This window comes from Leucoraja erinacea, chromosome 17 (genome assembly GCF_028641065.1).
Source record: "Leucoraja erinacea ecotype New England chromosome 17, Leri_hhj_1, whole genome shotgun sequence".
Lineage (NCBI taxonomy): Eukaryota > Metazoa > Chordata > Chondrichthyes > Rajiformes > Rajidae > Leucoraja > Leucoraja erinaceus.
Genome location: NC_073393.1, coordinates 10,033,742 through 10,058,294, shown reverse-complemented (window position 1 = coordinate 10,058,294; position 24,553 = coordinate 10,033,742). Strand labels below are relative to the sequence as shown.

The 24,553-nt window shown below is 42.8% G+C and overlaps 1 protein-coding gene across 1 annotated transcript in view; it reads right to left on the bottom strand.

The window, feature by feature from the left end:
• Positions 1–14,211, bottom strand: part of ripor1 (RHO family interacting cell polarization regulator 1) — a 210,349-nt gene extending 196,138 nt beyond the window's left edge. Inside the window, exon 1 of the mRNA XM_055648471.1 lies at positions 14,049–14,211. The gene's annotated coding sequence lies outside the window, so the exon portion shown is untranslated. The remainder of the gene's footprint in view (positions 1–14,048) is intronic.
• Between the last annotated feature and the right edge of the window lie 10,342 nt (positions 14,212–24,553).

Here is a 24,553-nt window from a genome sequence, read left to right as displayed (position 1 = left end):
GAACAATTTGAGTTTACTCTTGGGTGAATTAACTTCTGCGCAAACCAACACTTACAAGGGAAGACATTTGAACAGTATGTACATGAAACCTCCATGTGGCTCAGTGGCTAAATGGGTGAGGTAGATTAGTTTAGTTTAGAGATACATCGATCTCCCTTTCAAACTAGTTCTGTGTTATCCCACTTTTGCATCCACTTTCTACGTACTAGGGGCAATTTACGGAGGGCAGCTAACCTACAAACCCATATATCGTTGAGATGTGGGAGGAAACCGAGGTACCTCGGGGAAATCCACACGGTCACATGGAGAATGTGCAAACTCTACACAGCCTCACAGCACTCGAACGCAGGTCTCTGGTGCTGAGGCAGCAACTCTACCAGCTGCACCACTTAGCCACACAGATCAGGAAATCCCAAATTCAAAGTTTTTTTAACCAGATTTGATTCAATTGATCTTATCTGCTGCAACATGAGGACACTTCTGTTGGCATCCGCTCCCCTGGAATATGGAGGAGAAAATAAATTTGGTTATGTTCATCTTTTACAGATTTCAGTGACTCACACCAGAAGGTGTGACTGTTGGATCATAAGAAAAAAACCAAATCAGAGTAAGAGTGGGTCATGAGCCTGGTCGACAAATCAATAAGAACCGACCCTATTTGCCACAACTCCATTTTCCCCCTACTTCCTCACTAACCCTTGACTACACTTTTGACTAAAAATCTGTCCAGCTCTGCGTTATACATATTGAATGAATCCAACTGCTGCTGTTTTCTCCAGTGGAACACAGGCAGCATCTATGGAGGACATGGATAGGCGACGTTTTGGGTCGGGAACCTTCGTCAATCTTCTTCTGTGAAACGTGGAGAAATGTCACCTCTCCGTGTCCTCCAATCTGACCCTTGAGTTACTCCAACATTTACCTAGTTATAGATTCCCCCATAAGCTATGCTACCTCTCTCAGAATGGGGCAATGATCCTCTCAATAATTGAACAGACCGTCCTGTGAATAATAGCCACAATGGGTAGCTATAATCAACTATGCCAGGCCAAGAAGATATCACTGAGAAAAACTAAGGTTCAGTGAAAAAGGAGATAGATAATGAGTTGGGGAGTGCGGTATGAAAGTTTAAATGTTGGATCTTTTTTATTTCATTTTCTGCGAGGGACACAAAAGAAGGAAATCGGATCAGTGCAACAGAACAATGTGCTGTGAGCAATAACACCCAGCCATAGCCACCAGCACGCTGCTACACTAGAGAAGTGAGTGCAGAGTTATTAGTACAGAAACTGAGGAGAATAACCGATAAATAATAGAACAATTATACTATCGCACTCGAGGCCATATGCCAATCACGTCTTCATAAATAAAAATAATTTAAAATTCTGTAAATATCCACGTGAGAAGACTAGACTACGAAAACAGAGAAAACCAAAAACTCAAACTTTAACAATTAAAAGCACCTCAGGATGTACCTTCTGAAACATAATTTCTCACTAAAATATAGAAAAGTTCCTCAATATTGGTACAAAGGGTTTACAGTTTTACAACTGCACACAACGGACGATGCACTAAACTTAACTATTGGACATAGTGACATGTTATGTTAAAAATGAGTCACTGATATGAAAACACAATGTTAAAGGGGTCATGTTTTATTTACTGGATCATTAATTCCAAATCTCTGGAGTATTTATTTAATACCTGCACGCTGACTTTTATTAAAGAGCAGGAGAGTACATTAGTATTGGCAATTATCCAGTATGGATAACACCATCAGATGAAAAGTTAATAGTTGATTTTTCATTTGTCAGTTTACTTTGGATTCAGGCAAATAATTCAGCCTGTGCCCAAACCCCAATGAACAAAAATCAACATGTATATCGGAGGGTTGGGTTTGAGGTTTCATGAAAAATTAATAATTTTTAGTAAAGGAACCGTCCCCAAACTTTCCAGCATTTTAGCTATTCTGGTGGGTTTGGATTGTTACACTTAGGAAAAAAAACCATATAAGGCCTTCAATTATTTAACATGAATATTAAAATAGCACCAATGATCATTTTCTGACCCATTCTATGGCTTCATTATTGGAATAATGCAAAACAAAGATAAATAACTGCTTTTCTGATGTGATACAATTTTAAAGTTAAAGGGCATAACTTTATTAAAGGGCGACACAAGAGGAAAGAGGTTTAAAGGGGATCTCAATGATAAATATTTCACACAAGATAGTTGCTATCTGGAATGAGCGGCCAGATGGTGGAGACAGGAATAGTAACATTGTTTAAGAGCCACCTGGACAGGTACTTGAAATGAGCAGGGCATTAACGGATATGGAATGAATGCAGACTAGTGAGAGTAGTATAGACAGGCACCATGGTCGGTATAAACGCAATGGGCTGAAGGGCCTGTTTTTATGCTATGTAACTCCATGACATTGGGTGCCAAATGGGTTGTTTAAAGATTACTTATCAAAATGCAATCTGTCCTCTTAACGGTAATCAATGTTGAAGGGTTTGCTTTGTCTTCGTGAACATGTTTCTGTATAATGAAGCATTGTTTCTCTGGAAGAAAAACACGTCTGGCTCCAGTGACCAGATTATCCTGTTGCTCCTCTATTTTCCCACACACTGGGCCAGAAGCAGTGGACCACAAGAATGTTGCTCCTTTAAAACTCAGATCACCGTCATTCTTGGTCCAAGCAATGAACATGACTTGGTAATAGGTATGGTGTAGCCCAGTGCCACAAGGGATGTCACATTAACAGCGGGATTTTCACACCTGCCAGTATCCACTGGGGATAGACACAAAAAGCTGGAGTAACTCATCAGGACAGACAGCAACTCTGGAGAGAAGGAATGGGTGATGTTTCAGGTCAGTCCCACTGAGTTACTCCAGCTTTTTGTGTCTATCTTCGATTTAAACAGCATCTGCAGTTCCTTCCTACACAGTATCCACTGGGGCTTGTAAAGCAGAGCTCTCTTTTGCATTACCTTGGTGCTTGTGAAAGTGGGTGCTTTGTGGGAGCAAGGCTATGAAGCCAGCATCAGATATCCATTTAACCAATATTCTTTTAACCTCTCATAGGATGGTAGACATGGCAGAAGAAGTAATTTCTCTTACTTGAGGATACCAGTTAGGCAGAGAGATGGATCTACATTGAGTCATAGTCATGCTCACGGAAACATCGCTTTCGGCCCATCTCATTCATGCCGTCCAAGATGCCCTATCTAAGCTAGTCCCATTTGCCTGCGTTTGACCCATATTCCTCCTAAACCTTTGTTATCCATATACCTGACCAAGTGTATGGAGTAATTTGCTCCTTTCCTGTCCCACATCATTTTTTAATAATGGTATAACTCATTAATATATATCCACCTGCTACTATTTAAACCACAATAGTTTAGTGAAAGCTGTCATAACACAAGTAGGATTCCTAAGGATTCCTAAACGATATTTGTCATTGTGGGATTGGAGTGCTTCTCGGAGTCTGGGCTTCTGCTGGCCAGGGAACCCTCATCCTGCATATGGTCTTTACGACCCCCGCCACACCACACAGATCAACAATCTCAATAGCCCACTGCAGATTTTAGCAGTTCTGAAAGGTTTGTGGATAAGATCCAGCTAGATTTCCCACAGACTCATGCTGGAAATTGAATAACTTTGCCTAGCTTTATAGTGGAACGTTAGACGTCTGCTTTGGTGTCTGTACAGTGGAAAGCACACTGACTGGCTTTATCATGGCCTGGCTCGGTAATTCCAACGCCCAAGAGACAGAAGAAAGTCAGGGACATTGCCTGGTCCATCACAGGTATTGACCTCCCACCATCATTAAAGACGCACACCACACTGGCCCTGCCCTCCTTGCTGCAATCATCAGGAAGAAAGTGCAGGAGCCTGAGAATTGTTTTCTCCAGATTAAAAAATAGCTTCTGCTGGCTCCTGAACCAGCAGATGAAATCCATCTGCCTCACTAATTTCTTTGAGAAAACTGCCCTTCTGACCCAGTTGGCCTTTACGTAACTCCATAACTAACCATCAATACGAGTGCCATTTAACTATCCTATAAAATAGCAAATGATTACATACTGTGGGCAATTAGGGTGGATAATCAAATACCTGCTTTGCTAGTTACATTCACATCAATTACTTAATAAAGTGAAAAAAAAGTAGTTTGAAATTCATGCTCTTTCTAAAAGTTGGTCCCTTTAGACATAGAGCATATCTCTTGTCAATAAGATGATTAAATGTACAATACATAATTATTCAACACACGGCACTTTACAAAAGGAACTCAGGGTGATTCTTCTTCCGGCTAACATTTTACTCCACAATACCGTGGCAGAAAGTTTACCATCAAACGAAAATTAGTGCTTGAAATCAAGTCTCATGATTGCATGACAGTCTAAATTGTCACTGAAACATTACTGCAGACTGTTCCTTTATGAAAAAAGTAATCTGAGTTTTCAGGTGACTTATTAAAACATTCAGTTGTTATTTTTCACTACACGCAGTAACATTTCCACTTAAACATAACCTCAAAATTATATTTTTCAAAAGTTAGTTTGATAGGAAGGAAGTTAGTCATTATAAAAACAGGGCAGGAATCAGCTTCCTTGCTGGAAGATCCTGCAGATGGACACTCTTGAATGATGCCAAGCAATAAACATTGTGGAGAAGTTGCACAACACTGCCAGAAATACTCGCTGCTGGAAAACTTAAAAGCAGAAAAGAGAATGAAGTAAACATATCTGATCAGAAGTGAATATGTTCAGCTTGGTGGATTGCTTACTGTTAACAACCACTTTTAATTGTTTAGGTTCACCAGTTTCTGTCCAGGTCATTGGGTTTATTGGTATGGGTAGTCCAAGCATTCCCAAAGGGAGAAAGAAGTACGAAGAGCGAACAACCAAGCATAATTGGAGATGTACCAGTTTGTTTCAGTAGAGTCCCCACTGTCCAAACACAGTGCATCGTTGAGAAGGATAAGAGGGTCATGGTCCAACTATCCCATTGCCACGTGCAAAATTGCTCAAGTAGCATAAAAGCTGATAAAAAATACAACAGGCTACGGTGATAGAACATGTTTTGTTCAATATTGCTGTGGTCTTCTCAACTGTTAAACTTGGAAATGTAAATATCAGAGCAACAACTTTAGGTATAAGTGAATTTGAATAGTTTTTAATAATTATGTTGAAACTGCAGAAATTGATTCCAAGATTATTTCTAATGCATTGTTACTTAAAATATGAAAACTTCACTTCAACACTGTAAATTCTAATTTTTCTTCTGAGAACGGAAAATAAAGATATAAACTGGATGTCCTCAGATGTAAATGAATGTAATCTATTCATCCATAAATCAAATAGACAGCATTGGGTCTTTTTCTTGATGAGATTACAATAGACAGCATTGCCCAAGATGTTTCTTTGAAAGGAACTTGCATCTTTATTGTGCATTTTGTAATGTCTGGAAATCAAAAAGCATTAAGTATTTTAAAAAATGATTGAAATGAAATGATTCAATTAATTGTCATTGTCAGTGTACAGTACAGAGACAACGAAATGCATTTTTAGCATCTCCCTTGAAAGGGAGACACAGGGCGTCGCGGTGTGCCCGCGCCTGCCGCCGTAATTACATTCCATTACACACAGGCAAAGGTGGGTGAAGTGTCTTGCCCAAGGACACAACGACAGTATGCACTCCAAGCGGGATTTGAACCGGCTACCTTCCGGTCGCCAGCCGAACTCTTAGCCCATTGTGCTATCTGTCGCCCTTTGTGCTATCTGTCGCCCTAGGGTTTGGGGTTTGAAAGTCCAGACTGTTGGAAACATTAGCACATGTCCAACACTTTGTAGACTGATAATTCTCAAAGTGACAGGTGCCAGAAAGCATGGCATTTTCATCAACCTTAGAGTTTTATTAATGTCAAGTGTGTCTGAAATTGTACAAGGACAGAAGCAAGTCCAATTCAGTATTTGGTACCTAGAGGCATAATATATGTAAGAAAGGTAAAAGTTGAGTCCTCGAGTACTGAATGCATTATCATTGCTTCTCTCCGTTTAAGCCAAAGAAGAGATTTCTTATTCCAACCATAGCCAACTCAATGATAACCGAAAATCAAGATAATTGGAGCTTCATAGTACAAATCAAACCAATCTGAAATTGATTTTCTGTATAACATATGTTTAAAACATCTTAACTGCAAACACATCTTGTAGTGTCCCTTAAACAACACATTAGGAGGCAATTTTCTTGCATCTAGTCTAAGGTGGCTGCCAGGGAAGCAAACGCATTAGACCCATTCCCCCTCTCCTTATTCTTTATTTACACCAGCAACTTATTCTCTCACTCATACACTTTAATGCCCTCCCCCTTTGAATCTTTCACCACAAATCTACATTAAGGGGTAATTTACTGTAGCCATTTAACTAACCAGCATATCTCTGGGATAAGGGAGAAAATCAGAGCATCCGGAGGAAACCTTTGTGGTCAGAAAAGGAACATGCAAACTCCACAAGGTCCACAACCGAGGTTACAATTGAACTCGGCTCTAGATCTGAAAGGCGATAACCGCTTTGCCTCTGTATCACCTTAAGCTAAGGCAATCTCAATGTCATAAATACATCAAGCTGTAAGTCTAAATTAAGATAAACAAGACAATGTTATGTTTTTATAAAAGCTCAATAAAACATTTCAACCAATCGAATGCTCATTAACAACAATAAAAATAGAATGGCCTCAATAACCTAGAATTGTGATTGCATTTTGATCGAGTGGTGGCGCCATCGAGTGTGGCAGCCTCGCCAGCAGCTGTCCGTCCTTTCACCCTTTTTTGTTATTTTTAGTCTGTCATAAGTATGTTTTTGGAGATCTTTTAGTCTTTTTTATGTGGGGTAGGAAGACAGGAAACCGTTTCCCAGTCACTTCCTGGTCGAGGATGCATCTTTTCTTCGAGCCGCATCTTCACCCCTTCCTTGCGGCCTCCCATCTGGCCTACCGGAGACTGGCCAGAGCTTCAGCAGCGGCGCAGCACTGTATTCCATCGCGGAGTGGGCGATGCCTTACCGGGTATCGCCGTGTTGGAACTCCGAGTGTTGGGCCTGCCGACTTTAACACCATGAAGCTGTGGTCTGCGGAGCTTCCAGCCGCGGGCGGCGCTCACTTTAACATCGCGGAGTCCTGGGATCCTTTGCCGGGGATCACCAGTGTTGGAGCTCCGCCCAGCTCGGCCTGTGGACTTCGGAAGCCGTGGTCTCCAATAAGAAGTGGCCGATTCGAAACTCCAAGTCGCTGAGAGCGTTCTTCCGTTCTAATGTCAGTGCTCCAATTATCCCGGCGAGAGAGCCTGAACATCAGGCCGCTGTTGCGGCGACTGTGGAGGGCTCAAAGGCCCCAACCACGGGTGAACAAGGGGAAGATGACTGAACTTTATTGCCTTATCTCACAGTGGGAAACGTTGCTTCTGCTGTGGGGGATGTTCATGTTAAATTCTATGGTGTTTTGTTCATTTTATTTTATTTGTGTGGCTGTATTCATGCCTTCTATATTCTGTTGTGCTGATGCAAAGCAAGAATTTAATTGTCCTATCCGGGACACATGACAATAAACTCTCTTGTATCTTGTACAGCATTGTAACTCAGATTTCACTGCACCAATTGGTGTATGCGACAATAAATGTAACTTGAACTTGAAGTAACCATATAACCATATAACAATTACAGCACGGAAACAGGCCATCTCGGCCCTACAAGTCCATGCTGAACAAATTTTTTTCCCCTTAGTCCCACCTGCCTGCACTCGTACCATAACCCTCCATTCCCTTCTCATCCATATGCCTATCCAATTTTTTTTAAAATGATACCAATGAACCTGCCTCCACCACTTCCACTGGGAGCTCATTCCACACCGCCACCACTCTCTGCGTAAAGAAGTTCCCCCTCATATTACCCCTAAACTTCTGTCCCTTAATTCTGAAGTCATGTCCTCTTGTTTGAATCTTCCCTATTCTCAAAGGGAAAAGCTTGTCCACATCAACTCTGTCTATCCCTCTCATCATTTTAAAGACCTCTATCAGGTCCCCCCTTAACCTTCTACGCTCCAGAGAATAAAGCCCTAACTTGTTCAACCTTTCTCTGTAACTTAGCTGCTGAAACCCAGGCAACATTCTAGTAAATCTCCTCTGTACTCTCTCTATTTTGTTGACATCCTTCCTATAATTTGGCGACCAAAAATGTACACCATACTCCAGATTTGGTCTCACCAATGCCTTGTACAATTTTAACATTACATCCCAGCTTCTATACTCAATGCTCTGATTTATAAAGGCTAGCATACCAAAAGCTTTCTTTACCACCTTATCTATATGAGATTCCGCCTTCAAGGAACTATGCACGGTTATACCCAGATCCCTCTGTTCAACTGTATTCTTCAATTCCCTACCATTTACCATGTACGTCCTATTTTGATTTGTCCTGCCAAGGTGTAGCACCTCACATTTATCAGCATTAAACTCCATCTGCCATCTTTCAGCCCATTTTTCCAAATGGCCTAAATCACTCTGTAGACTTTGGAAATCCTCTTCATTATCCACAACACCCCCTATCTTGGTATCATCTGCATACTTACTAATCCAATTTACCACACCTTCATCCAGATCATTGATGTACATGACAAACAACAAAGGACCCAACACAGATCCCTGAGGCACCCCACTAGTCACCTGCCTCCAACCCGATAAACAGCCATCCACCATTACCCTCTGGCTTCTCCCATTCAGCCACTGTTGAATCCATCTTGCTATTCCTGCATTTATACCCAACAGTTGAACCTTCTTAACCAACCTTCCATGAGGAACCTTGTCAAAGGCCTTACTAAAGTCCATATAGACAACATCCACTGCTTTACCCTCGTCAATTTCCCTAATAACCTCTTCAAAAAATTCAAGAAGATTAGTCAAACATGACCTTCCAGGCACAAATCCATGTTGACTGTTCCTAATCAGACCCTGTTTATCTAGATGCTTATATATATTGTCTCTAAGTATCTTTTCCATTAATTTGCCCACTACTGAAGTCAAACTAACAGGTCTATAATTGCTAGGTTTACTCTTAGAACCCTTTTTAAACAATGGAACAACATGCGCAGTACGCCAATCCTCGGGGACTATTCCCGTTTCTAATGACATTTGAAATATTTCTGTCATAGCCCCGGCTATTTCTACACTAACTTCCCTCAATGTCCTAGGGAATATCCTGTCAGGACCTGGAGACTTATCCACTTTTATATTTTTCAAAAGTGTCAGTACTTCTTTTACTTTGAACCTCATAGTATCCATAGCTACTCTACTAGTTTCCCTTACCTCACATAATTCAATATCCTTCTCCTTGGTGAATACCGAAGAAAAAAAAAATTGTTCAATATCTCATTTTGTACAATGAAAAGGGATTTGAATGGTCTCTTGTGGGATAAGTACTTAATCTTGCGGGGTAAATATCTAAGTACTTCAAAATAATAACTGCTATTTGTAGGGTCACAAAAGAACACATTTTGGCCAGGCCAATGCCATGCTCAGGGCAGAGCTAGTTGTCATCTGTAATCATTTGGTTGCAACACTGTAAAATTATTTTTATAGTTAACATTAATAGAGAATAAACAGAAGTATAATTGTAATCGGGATATGTTTATGAGGGGAGAAGAAATCGTGAGGGGAATAAATAGGTGAATAGATAAGGTGAGTGCACAGAATCTTTTTCCAAGGGTATGGGAATCAAGAACTAGAGGGTATAGGTTTAAAAGTGAAAAGACTTAATAGGACCCAAAGGGGCAACTTTTTCCACACAGAGGGTGATGGGTACATGGAACCAGCTGCCAAAGAGAGTAGTCGAGGAAGGTGCAATAACAACATTTAAAAGACATTCAAACATACACATGGATAGGAAATGTTTAATTGGAAATGGGCCATATGTGGACAAAGGGGACCAGCTTAGATGGTGCATGTTGGCTGGCATGAGCGAGTTAGGCCAAAGGGCCTGCTTCCGTGCTGTACGACTCTGTCTGATAGCATCATTTATTAAACCACATGACATTGTCTGGTCCTCACACAATCTAAATATCAATTTTGTCCATTACAAAGCAATGATACACATGATAACAGAGAAAGATTTCAGCAAACTCTAATCATCTTTTGATAAAGGGTAATTTTGTACAATGAAAAGGGATTTGAATGGTCTCTTGTGGGATAAGTACTTAATCTTGTGGGGTAAATATTTAATGCAGTGCATGTCAAAACAAATATTATAACTCAATTTGTAATTTTGTCACACACGAGATATAATGGAAATGTCCATGGTGCATAGAATCGGGGATATTAAAGAACATGCACTAACCTTTACAATTGATTCTTGCGTGAGTATTATGGAAGTATGCAGAATCAGCACTACATGGCTATCTAGAATAAGCCGTGTTGTTGAATTTTGTTTCTAGTCTTGGCAGTGTTTCTATTTGCTACCGACTGTCCACAGCAACTTTCCATGATAGTTATTCTTCAGATTCTTCCCCCATTTCCTTCCTAAAGGAAACACCTGGTTTTACTCAGTGAATCGCTACAGAAACACTGCCAAGACCAGAAACGCAATTCAACAACACGGTTTATTCTAGATAGCCATGTATTGCTGATCCTGCATACTTCCATAATACTCATGCAAGAATCAATTGTAAAGGTTAGTGCATGTTCTTTGATACATTAAGGGACTCATCAAGTGACAAATATTGGTGCTGAATCCTGTACACCACGCACCTCTACCAGAGTATTTAATTGCTCACAAAAACGGGCATGCAGGTGGGTGTCCGTTGTTGTACACCTCCCAAAGCCAAGTCAATTGCCACAGTTGCATCACTCACATCTTACATGGTGTACATCCGCGACTGAATCACCAAGGACATATCCTCCAAGCACATCACCATACACTCACTAATAGGTTCACCTATAGAAGAAGAACATTTAGCTTGGGAAGATGCTGCCGGAGGATGCAGAGCAGGTCTGAACAAACTTTAAAAGGAAATACACTGTCCATGATGGGCAGACGAGTCCAATCCTTGGTGACTGCCAATGTTGAAAGAGTCTTCACACAGGCTTTCTTAACAAGATGTCTATTCTGTGGAAAACAGTGACAGGATCGGTCAAATGCAGCATGGATTTAAGAAGGGGAAATCATGCTTGACTAATCTTTTCGAATTTTTTGAGGATATAACAAGTAGAATGGATAAGGGAGAGTCAGTGGATGTGTTGTATCTGGCCTTTCAGAAAGCCTTTGACAAGGTCCTACACAAGAGATTAGTGTGCAAAATTAGAGCACAACGTATTGGGGGTAGGGTATTGACATGGATAGAGAACTGGTTGGCAGACAGGAAGCAAAGAGTAGGAATTAACAGCTCCTTTTCAGAATGGCAGGCAGTGACTAGTGGGGTGCTGCAAGGCTCGGCGCTGGGACCCCAGTGGTTTGCAATATATATTAACAATTTAGGCAAGGGAATTAAATGATGTTAATCTCTAAATTTGCGGATGATACAAAGTTTGGGTGGCAATGTGAGCTGCGAGGAGGATGCTATGAGGCTGCAGGGTGACGGATAGGTTGGGCGAGTGGGGCAGATGCAGTATAATGTGAGGTTATCCACTTTGGTGTCAAGAACAGGAAGGCAGATTATTATTTGAATGGTGTCAGATTAGGAGAAAGAGAGGTCCAATGAGACCTGGGTGTGCTTGTAGACCCAGTAATGGGCCCGTCCCAATGTCAAGTCGCCGACAGTCGCCTAACAAAACGGCAACTGGAACAGAGACAGAGAGAGACAGAGAGACACACACACACACACCCCTACCTACCTTCCTTCACCAGCCCAGGGCAAGCGGAGGGAGCGTGTATGAGTGAAATTCATACGGTGCAAAGTCAAGGTGATACAGACACACACCGTGATGAACAGGAAGGTTGGCGCTGTAATTAAGACGGCTAAAGCACAGTGTACGGTAAGTCCTTTAAAAGAGGGGGTGGGGAGAAGGAATGGAGAAAACTTTTAAGAAGCCAGAGATACATGGCTGTGAAGCTCGGTGGACATTAACATTACCAGTCAGTTATCCTTGGTTCTGAAAACTACTGCTTACGTTTTTTTTCCACCGGTCAGCACCGGCTACAACCTACGAGAATCTACGAGAACCTTCGACCTCCTGGAAACCCACTATGATCTCCTGGCAACCCACCTACCGCACGAGAATTCTCGGTACTCTCCATTCGCCACATGTTGAAAAATTTGCGGCGACCATAATGAGGCCACGACTGGTTCCCAGAATGTGGGAACTCCTCACGACCCCCGGCAACCACCAGCGAACATGTGGCAGCTGCATAGTCTCCTGCAGTCACCTAAAAAGTCGCCTAAGTGGGCCAGGCCCATTAGTCACTGAAAGTAAGCATGCATGTACAGCAGGCAGTGAAGAAAGCCAATGGCATGTTGCCCTTCATTGCGAGAGAATTTGAATTTAGGAGCAAGGAGGTCCTTCTACAGTTGTACAGGGCCCTGGTGAGGCCGCACCTGGAGTATTATGTGCAATTTCGGTCTCCTAATTTGAGGTAGGACATTATTGCTATTGAGGGAGTGCAGCGTAGGTTCACCAGGTTAATTCCCGGGGTCGCGGGACTGATGTATGATGAAAGAATGGGTCGACTGGGCTTGTATTCGCTGGAATATAGAAGGATGAGAGATCTTATAGAAATATATAAAATTCTTAAGGGATTGGACAGGTTAGATGAAGGAAAAATGTTCCCGATGTTGGGGGAGTCTAGAACCAGGGAATTTAAGAATAAGGGGTAGGCCATTTACGACTGAGATGAGGAAAAACATTTTCACCCAAAAAGTTGTGAATCTGTGGAATTCTCTGCCACAGAAGGCAATGGAGGCCAATCCACTGGATGTGTTCAAGAGTGATTTAGATTTACCTCTTAGGGTTAAGGGAATCAAGGGATATTGGTAAAAAGCTGGAACAGGGTACTGATTTTGGATGATCAGCCATGATCATATTGAATGGTGGTGTTGGCTCGAAGGGCCGAATGGCCTACTCCTGCACCGATTTTCTATGTTTCTATGTAACAGACTCTCCCTGAGGATTGGGGATTAACCTAGCTACTGAAAGGGCATACTCATGTGGTCAGGTGAAAAGGTAAATAAAAGCTACTGCAAAGGAAACAGTTTGGAAATGGCAATTTGTCCTTTAGTAGAGATAGAAGTAGCATTCAGGCGAAAAATCTGTGGGATGTCTTAGACTGATTCAACAAGTATTGCTGAAAGCAAATATTTTGTTTTAGGAAAATCTGTAGAATGTCAGATATTATTGGCAGTTCCGAAACCAACTGGGTAAAATAACATGTTCAACAAAGAGGCATTTGCTGATAATAAAACCAGTGGAAAGACCAGTCTCCACAGCAACCAAATTCTTCAGCTCAATGCATACCACCCTTTTAATCACAAATAGCAAAAAATAAAGGCTCAGAAAAGGCCCAACGAATGGTTATATTTACTTCAACAAAATATGTACGGTAGAAAACTGCAAATGAAGTTACACGGAATTGAAATCTATACAAATATGTGAACAATTTTGCCTCGCAGGGGAATACCTAAACAGAGTTTGTATCCATAACTTAAAACAAGACATAATGTTTGGCAGCATTGAATACGACTTCGTACAAACTCCGGAGACATTTCCTCCAAGGAATGAAACTTTAGAAATAATTGGGCAAATTGGATCTGATATATTTAAGAGGCTCCAGACTTCGTCTCAAATGTTACTAAACTAAAATAAATGAACTAGTCTAGTGCTCTCTAGAACATGCACACACAAACTGCAGTTATCCCCAGTCACATTGTAGGCACGGGGTGAATGAAAACGCAGTGACAACATCATCAGTACAGTATTAAAGTCAGAACTTGTGATCATTTTTAATCGGCGTTTACTAGTTAAGTTCGACGTGACATTGTTTTCTCGTAGATGAGCAACGGCCTACCTTCCACTGCCACAGTGAGTAAATGTGGACGTCAGCGTCTTCCAGTTAACTTTATGATGAGGAAATGAAACCAAAGTCTTCAGCAGAGTCCGATTCTCAGACACGAAAATGAAGACCAGATTTGCCGGCAGTCGGCGGTCCAGATGATTGAGGGCTCCGATAGTTTGTGAGAGTCTCGGGATCCTCGGCACCAGCGACACGCCCACCGCTCTCAGCTTCACCCGCCCCCTTCATCCCCCCCTGCCACCCCCTCACCCCCCTGACGTCCCCCTCATCCCCCTGACGCCTCCCCACCCCCCCCCCCCCCCCCTGACGTCCCCCTCATCCCCCTGACGCCCCCCCCTCCTCACACGCCCTTTTTAAAGTCATATTAAACAAATGCAGTAAATATAGTTTTCTCATGTTGCCTTCACTTCTTTTGTCAATCTTGCCACCCGTTTCACCCCAGAGAACACATTCTCCCTAACTAGTCTGAAGCAAAGATCATAGGTCTGAAGGTTCTCAACCTGAAACGTCACCCTTCCCTTCTCTCCAGAGATGCTGCCTGTCCTGCTGAGTTACTCTAGCTTTTTGTGTCTATCTTCCTCTCTATTCTCTCTTAATCCCCTCGTTACCTTAAAGAACTATGTTATCTTATCTTAATATTTCTGGTCTAAAGGAGAAAATTCCACTTAAAGTCACTCATCCTTGGAATCATTCCTGTAAACCTTGAGATTTTCACATTCTTCCCAAAGTGGTACGATTAAATTGATTGCAATACCTTCATGGTAAAAACAATGTTTTAAAAAAAGGTTAATTACATCTTAGACTGTGTACTTGATGCTCCATTTATGATCACGTTGCTTCTGTAATATTTTTCTAAATTCGGCCTGCCATCTTCACCCAGGACACACTGTTCTTGCATTATTGTACATTTGTTTCTTTTGTTATTATTACCCTCCACATTGCTTCTGCCTAAAATATACCTCACTCACCCTGTCTGGAAGGCAGGTTTGTGATTTCAATTGACATTACTGAGCAAGTGCAGAATTATGATATTAACCTCTGCTGCCTTCAAATGTAATATTATCTTTTGATTTCAAAGTGGGCTTTCATAACAAATCCTTTGCCTTGTCCGAGTCTCTGGGTGTATTATCTGCTTTCTGGGCATACAGATATTCCTTTCTTGCATTACATTTCATCTGCCACATGCTAGTTCATATATTTGGCCTATCTATTTTCTCTTGAAGTTAATCCTAAACATCTCACTGCTCATTTTACATACACATTTAGTGTCATTTGCATATTTTGAAACCATTTTGTTTACACCTATACTTAACACATTAAAATTACCAAAGTTGTTATACCAGCATCAATCTCTGGTGAACAATAGTACCTCCAGTCTGAAAATCAATTAGTCAGCACAATTTGTTAACTGTTTACAGAAGGTAATTTCCATTGTTACACAAAAAGGCTGGAGAAACTCAGCGGGTGCAGCAGCATCTATGGAGCGAAGGAAATAGGCAACGTTTCGGGCCGAAACCCTTCTTCAGACTGATCGGGGGCGGGGGTGGGTGGGGACAAGAAAGGGAAAAGGAGGAGTAGCCCGAAGGCTGGGGGATGGGAGGAGACAGCAGGGGGGCTGAGGAAGGGGAGGAGACAGCAAGGACTAACAAAATTGGGAATGGGAGGAGACAGCAGGGGGGCTGAGGAAGGGGAGGAGACAGCAAGGACTAACAAAATTGGGAGAATTCGATGTTCATGCCCCCGGGGTGCAGACTCCCCAAACGGAATATGAGGTGCTGTTCCTCCAATTTCCGGTGCTGCTCGCTGTGGCCATGGAGGATGTAACAATAGGATTGTTTATTTAAGTACTGTTGTACGGGGGACTGTTTTACTGTTGTACGGGGGACTGTTTTAGAGGTGACATGGGCTTGTGGCCCAGTTGCAGATAAGGATACAGAGGCAGAGAGATGAACTGCACAAAGCCAATAAAGTTCAAGTAAGCAAAGCTGCTTTAATCGTCCATTATGTATCGTCCAGATAGAGACAGAACATAATGAAACATGGTGGCAGCGGTGTGGGCGTCGAAAATTGTCTATGAAAAAAGAAAAAGAAGTCACTATCCACTCCCAACTATAGATGACATCCTGCCGGAGATGTCAAAGGCAAAAGTATTCACAGTCTGCGACGTGAAGCAAGGCTTCTGGCACGTCAAACTAGAGGAAGAGTCGAGCTACCTTACCACATTCGCCACCCCATTTGGTCGCTTCCGTTGGCTAAGGATGCCGATGGGAATAAGCCCAGCACCGGAAGTGTTCCAAAGAAAGCTCATGCATGCCCTGGAGGGCCTCCCAGGAGTCTGTGTCATAGCAGATGATGTGTTAATCACGGGGGAAGGAGCAACACAAGAGGAGGCAGGAAAGGACCACGACGAGAAAGTCAGACACTTTCTAACCAGGTGCAGAGAGCGTAACATCAAGCTGAACGCGGACAAATTCAAGCTCAGACAAAAAGAGGTACCCTACATAGGTCATCTGCTCACGGCCAAGGGACTGAGGGTTGACCCGGAGAAAGTACGGGCAATCAGAGGGATGCCAAGGCCAACGGACGTGAAAGGGGTACAGAGATTAGTTGGGATGGTCAACTATCTGTCGAAGTTCTATGACCACCTTTCAGATGACTCTGAGATTCTGAGACAACTCACGCGCAAGGAGAACATGTGGGAATGGACGGACATCCAAGAAGGGGCGTTTCAAAGACTGAAAGACAAAATCGCTAAAGCACCAGTTCTACAGTACTACAACAAGGAAGAGGAGTTGACACTTCAGTGTGATGCATCTGACACGGGACTGGGGGCCGCCCTGACACAGAAAGGTAAACCGGTAGCATTTGGTAGTAGGGCACTCACACCAACTGAAAGGGGCTATGCCCAAATAGAGAAAGAATGCTTAGCCATAGTGTTTGGGATGGAAAAGTTCCATCAGTATACTTATGGTAGAGAGGTCACAGTACAAAGCGACCACAAGCCTCTAGAAAATATACACAGAAAGCCATTACTTAGTGCACCTAAGAGACTGCAGAGAATGCTACTCAGACTGCAGCAGTATGATATTAGTGTGACCTATGTTCCAGGCAGGGATATGCTACTTGCAGACACGCTGAGTAGAGCATACTTACCAGAGAGCACTAAGGGAGAGAGTGAGACAGATATCGAGACTGTGAACATGGTCAGCTACCTACCCATTTCAGCAGAGAGGCTGAGTGCCATCAGGGCTGCAACAAACGATGACACAAAGTTACAGAGTGTGGTAAACAGAATTCTGTCAGGGTGGCCCAAGAGAAAAAAGGACCTACCAAGTGACATCAGGCACTACCACACGTTCCAAGATGAACTGAGTTTCCAGGACGGCATAGTGTTCCGAGGGGACAGAGCCGTGATACCTGACGCACTCAGGGTGGACATCACTCACAGGATCCACTCCTCTCACCTGGGAGTAGAAGGATGTCTGAGGCGAGCGAGGGAGTGTGTATACTGGCTTGGAATGAACGAGGAGATCAAGACCTTCATCGCCAAATGTGACATATGTAGGTCAGTGGACCCAAGGCAACAAAGAGAGACACTACATCCACATGACATGGCCAGCAGACCCTGGGCCAAGGTAGGAACGGACCTTTTCTCCTTTCACAATAAAGACTATCTGATAACAGTGGATTATTATTCAAACTTTTGGGAGGTCGATTATCTACCTGACACTAAGAGCAACACAGTGATCAAAAAACTCAAGGCACACTTTGCCCGACAGGGGATTCCGGACATTGTTATCTCGGATAATGGACCCCAGTATGCATCACAAGAGTTTCAGCACTTCAGCCAGAAGTGGGGTTTTGAACACCGTACATCGTCGCCGGGATACCCGCAGAGTAATGGGAAGGCGGAGTCAGCAGTAAAGACAGCCAAGCGCCTGATGCTGAAGGCTGCAGCAGCGAGACAGGATCCGTACTTGGCAATGCTGGATCATCGCAACACACCGAGCCAGGGCCTCAACACAAGCCCGGCACAGAGACTCCTAAGCAGGAGGACCAGGACCCTGCTTCCCACAAAGGACACTCTGCTGAAGCCAGAGGTAACACACGATGAACAGGGACTGAAATACAACAGACAGAGACAGGAAAAGTACTACAACCGCACAGCAAAAGACATGGACACTCTGAAAAGAGAGGACAGTGTGAGAGTACAGCCCTGTGGTACACACAAGGGCTGGAGACCAGCGAGAGTGGTCCAACAGGTGAGCCATAGATCGTATGAGGTGGAGTTAGAGTCAGGAGGTGTTCTGAGACGAAATCGTCGCCACCTCAGACACAATCCCACCACGCTCACACCAACACAAAACACGCCCACACCAACAGTGACTGAGGCGGCCATACCGCCAGATGGCCCAGCAGAGAACCAAGGCACGGTCACCAGGTCAGGTCGACAAGTTATCAGACCCCGCTACCTGACAGACTATACTCAGTGATTAGAGTATGGACTATGAAAGGAAAAGAAAAGAAATGAAAATGTGGAACTGTTGATTTATTATTGTTTATGTTGTTAGATCTGTTGTAAATGAGCAGAGCATATGGTACAAGTTTGCTGCACTAGAATACCAAAGGGGAAGAGACTTAACTTGAAAAAAGAAAAAGAAAGATGTAACAATAGGATTGTTTATTTAAGTACTGTTGTACGGGGGACTGTTTTACTGTTGTACGGGGGACTGTTTTAGAGGTGACATTGGGCTTGTGGCCCAGTTGCAGATAAGGATACAGAGGCAGAGAGATGAACTGCACAAAGCCAATAAAGTTCAAGTAAGCAAAGCTGCTTTAATCGTCCATTATGTATCGTCCAGATAGAGACAGAACATAATGAAACAGAGGAGACCCAGGACAGAGAGGTCGGAGACGGAGTGGGGGGGGGGAGTTGAAGTGCTGAGCCACCGGGAGGTCAGCTTGGTTATTGCGGACCGAGCGGAGGTGTTCGGCGAAACGATCGCCCAACCTCTGCTTGGTCTCACCGATATAGATCTGCTGACATCTAGAGCAGCGGACGCAATAGATGAGGTTGGAAGAGATGCAGGTAAACCTCTGTCGCACCTGGAACTATTGCTTGGGTCCTTGAACGGAGTCGAGGGGGGAGGTAAAGGGACAAGTGTTGCATCTCTTGCGGTTGCAAGGGAAAGTGCCCGGGGAGGGGGTGGACCGAGAGGGAAGGGAAGAATTGACAAGGGAGTTATGGAGGGAGCGGTCTTTGCAGAAGGCAGATATGGGGGGAGATGGGAAGATGTGGCGAGTGGTGGAGTCACGTTGGAGGTGGCGAAACTGACGGAGGATTACTTTTTGTATGTAACGGCTGGTGGGGTGAAAGGTGAGGACTAGGGGGACTCGGCCCTTGTTGCGAGTGCGGGGATGGGGAGAGAGAGCAGTGTTGCGGGGTATGGAAGAGACCCTGGTGCGAGCCTCATTTATGGTGGAGGAGAAGAACCCCCGTTCCCTGAATAGTGAGGACATTTCAGATGTCCTGGTGTGGAACGCCTCATCCGTGGAGCAGATGCGGCGTAGACGGAGGAATTGGGAGTAGGGGATGGAGTCCTTACAGGAAGCAGGGTGGGAAGAAGTGCAGTCCAGATAGCCATGGGAGTCAGTGGGTTTATAGTGTATGTCGGTCAGAAGTCTATCACCTGCAATGGAGATAGTGAGGTCAAGGAATGGTAGGGAAGTGTCGGAAATGGTCCAGTGGCCGCTGCATCGCAACCCGCTCATCTCGTCGCGCCGGACCCGACCCCGACCTACCGGGCATTACCGCGGGACCGGGGCTTTCCCAGCATGGCCGCTGCATCGCAACCCGCTCATCTCGTCGCCCCAGCTACAGGTAATTTCCATTGCCTTCTTCTTCAGATGCAAATTCTCCTGGACAAATTACAGCTTTTCCAAATCATTTTCATAAAAGTTGCCAATTCATGATTATCATGTAAATAACTTTTCATTAACACAAGAAGTATTGCATCTTAGTTGTTACCACAGTAGCATTAATGACTATTTTACTGGCACCAATACAATACTGACTATTCTACATCGAGATTAGATATATTTTTCTTTCTGTGCCCCTCAGATCCAAATATCCTAGGACATTCTTAAGACAGAAAGGAAATGAATGTTTCCTCTTCTTTTAATGTTAGCCAGCACTACGGAATGAACATTCTATTTGTTTAGTCACTGTCACGACCCTGGTGGATAGTGATGTCAATCTTCCTCTTCCCAAAAATGTGTTACAATATATTAGGCACATGTGCAACAAAACAAACATTTGATCTGTAAAAATATGAAGTTTAGATCACACTAAAGTGAGTGGTATTGTAGATACCAAAGATGGTCATCAAAAATTGTATCAGGCTCTTGATCAGTTGAGCAAGTGGGCTGAGGAATGGTTGAAGGAGTTTAATACAAAAAAGTATGAGGTGTTCCATTTTGGGAAGTCTAACGGGCAGGACCCTAGTTAATGGCAGTACTCTGGGGAGTGTTGTCGAGCAAAGGGAGCTGGAACTGCAGGTACTGTACATAGTTCATTGAAAGTTTGTTCACAGGTAGATGCAATGGTCAAGAAGGCTTTCGGCACATTGGCCTTCAATAGTCAAAGTATTGAGTATGGAAATTGGGAGCTTGTCATAGTTGTACAAGACATTGATGTGGCCACATTTCGAATGTAGATAGACACAAAAAGCTGAAGTAACTCAGCGGGACAGGCAGGATCTCTGGAGAGAAGGAATGGGTGACATTTCAGGTCGAGACTCTTCAGTACTGTGTTCTTATTGAGTCCACACACAAGATTAGAAGTTGTTCAGCCAGAGCTGAACACACTTCTCGGCATCTGCATGCAATGGTGTCTGTCTTGCGCTTCTTGGTGGTGGAAAGATTGGTGGAAACAGGGCCGCGATGTGAACGCCCTTTCCTTGACCCCAGTACTGTATTCAAAGTACCTGTACTGGAAAGGGTGCAGAGAAGATTTATGATGATGTTGCCAGGACTCGCGGGGCTGAGCTTTCAGAGGAGGTTTAGCAAGCTCTGACTTTAATCCTTGGAGCGTGGGAGGATGAGGGCGATCTTACAGAGGTGTATAAGATAATGAGTGGGATGGGGTAAATGTACAGAGACTTACCCAGAGTAAGTAGGGGAATCTCAAACCCGACAACATGTTTAAGGTGAGGGAGGAAAGATTTAATAGGAACACGAGGGGCGACTTTTTTCATACAAAGGGAAGTGGGTACGTGAAACGAGCTGCTTGAGGCAGGTACTATCACAATGTTTAAAAAACATTTGACAGGTAGATGGATAGGATCGGTTTAGAAGGATATGGGCCAAACACAAGCTGGGCCTAATAGATAATAAAATAAAATTGGGCTTCCGTTTACTGATAACATTTATAAAGGCAGATCCATCATTTTTATTAAGATTGTATTTGTGTTCTTTATCCCTGCTCCAATTTTTTCTCCCCCTCGCTCGTATCGTTTATTGCAATCAGGCACTTTCTGATTTTGTGTTCTACTTATATCAGCAAGAATTGTTGACTCAACAGCTGGTTGTATCAACACAAAGTTAATGACCTATCTTTACCCAAATTCACAGGTTTATACTTCTAGGTGGACTTGGGCCACCAGAAAGTGGTCAAGTGCAAGAACCAAGAGTGTTGGGATTATAGCAGCACTACTGAAACTTGTGATATTTCCAAGAATGGTTGGTAAGGTGGATGTGAATGGTGACGGAGGAGCTGCCAAAATTGCTTGATCGGCATGGCTGATCAGTTCAAAAACATAATGAGTCAACTGCTGAGACCTTCACTGATCAGATGTTAAAACAATTTCATCCATTAAGAGACACTAATCCAGTGAAAAATTCATATTGAGTTAAAATAGCATGATTCATTACTTTTGTTACCTTCGATGTACAGTGCCCTCAATGTTTGGGACAGAGACCCGTCATTTAATTATTTGCCTCTGTACTCCACAATTTGAGATTAGTAATAGAAACAAAATCACATGTGGTTAAAGTGCACATGGTCAGATTTTAATAATGGCTATTTTTATACATTTTGGTTTCACCATGTAGAAATGACAGCAGTGTTCATACAGAGTCCCCCCATTTCAGGGCACCATAATGTTTGGGACACAGCGGTCATGTAAATGAAAGTAGTTATGTTTAGTGTTTACACTTTAACCACATGTGATTTTTTTCTATTACAAATCTCAAATTGTGGAGTACAGAGGCAAATAAATAAATGATGGGTCTTTGTCCCAAACATTATGGTGGGCACTGTATTTCTGGAAGGACTGGAATGCCACGATGATTATTCTGATTTGCAGTTTTAATCAAGCATGTTGATATACTATAATATATAGGTAGACAAAAGTGCTGGAGAAACTCAGCGGGTGCAGCAGCATCTATGGAGCGAAGGAAATAGGCAACATTTCGGGCCAAAACCCTTCTTCAGACTGATGTAGGGTGGGGGTGGGGGGCGGGGAGAAGAAAGGAGAAAGGAAGAGTAGGAGCCCGAGGGCTGAGAAGGGGAGAAGACAGCAAGGGCTACTGGAAATTGGAGAAGTCAATGTTTATGCCGCTAGGGTGCAAACTGCCTAAGCGGAATACGAGGTGCTGCTCCTCCAATTTCCGGTGGTACTCACTCTGGCCATGGAGTGCTGCTCCTCCAATTTCCGGTGGTGTTCACTTGGGACAGCCTCCCCTACTATAATATATAGTTGCTTTTAACTGACAGAATGGTCACTGATTCCAATCCATCAGGAAATGGTCAAGTTGTAATTCAAAAATAAACAGGTTTGGCAGTGAACTAATGTTTTAACATTTAGTGAAACTTTATTCAAAGCAATTGGATTGACAAAAAACTTCTCTTTGAGAGGATGTTATATACAAAGATAAAGGACTTTGTGAATGGTCATACAGACATCTAATTGACAGATGAGCTGAATATCATCACAATTGCATATCAATGTCTGGTAATAAGGAACCATAGGTTCTATGTATTAAATTGTCGTTCCATTTTGTTGACAGATCATTTATCGCTCACATTCTTGCTACTTGGAATAAAAAATAAATGCTCCAAAGCACTCGTTATTTTCAATCTCTCGGTCTCTTGCAGATCGTGTGTTTGAGTGTGAACATTGTTTCTGCTGATAATGCCTATCAAGCCAACTGGAAAGAGGGGTTGAAAAGACATCATAGATTAATTATTTTTCCCACATTGTCATTCATGCTAACCTTTGGAAGATCGAAATGTAATTTTTTGCACCCTAGTATGACATACTAAGTTCATGGAATTTCCATGTAGGGAACTGCTTCAATAGACACAAAAAGTTGGAGTAACTCAGCGGGACAGGCAGCATCTCTGGAGAGAAAGAATGGGTGACGTTTCGGGTGTAGACCCTTCATTAAACTGATCAATGGATGTCACTTGTGGTTCATAAGTTCTAAGAGCAGAAATAGTCTATCTGACCTATTTAGTATACTCCGCCATTCAATCATGGTTGATCTATCTTTCCCTCTTAACCCAATTCTCCTGCCTTTTTCCCCATAACCCCCGACACCCTTACTAATCAAACCCTTGCTTGTGGTAGATTGCATTGCCACACAAAAACTGTAAGCAGACTATGGATTGGTAGGCTTATTTGCCTTCCCCACTGCACGACCCTCTATTATAACATTATTTATATGCAACTTGGTAACCTTGTGATGCTTCACTTAGTTAAGTGACCTGTGAACGGGCTTCCAGATAAACCTCAATTTCATTTGTCAGCAAAATGTTGATTAAAAATCATTTGCACAAAATTGAACAAAATGCTGCCATTTAAAAACTTCTTGCAATCTCCACTACCAATAATTGCTTGAAGCATTCATACTTGAAAATTGATTATAACTTTTGAGAAAATAGCATTATGGTTATGATAAAAGTTTTTACCAGGGATACTTACTTAGTTTCACTTAAACAGGAGCAGAGAATGGAATATTTTGATTTAGACAATAGGTGCAGGAGTAGGCCATTCAGCCCTTCAAGCCAGCACCGCCATTCAATGTGATCATGGCAGATCATCCACAATCAGTACCCTGTTCCTGCCTTATAATTACAATGTATGTGGCTTAGCTCTGTATGCTATGAAAGGGAAATTGTTCAAAATACATGCAAATAGCATCCAATGATAACATTTAAAGATTTTGGGGGCAAAATGCCAAGCCAGTAAATTTACTCAGAAGACTGAAAATTTACCTTCTTTGGTCCTCATTTATTTAGCACTCCAATTTAATCAAGATATCAAGCAACAAAATTCTTGATGACTAGACTAAATAGTTTTATGCCAAAGGAGTAGATCGAAATTAAGATGGTCAGTGAAGCATATGAACGAGTTAGAAGAAAGTAACAACAGGTGGCTTCAATATGTTGTCAAGGCATCCAGATGTAAATTATTTTTCATGCTACAGCAAATTTC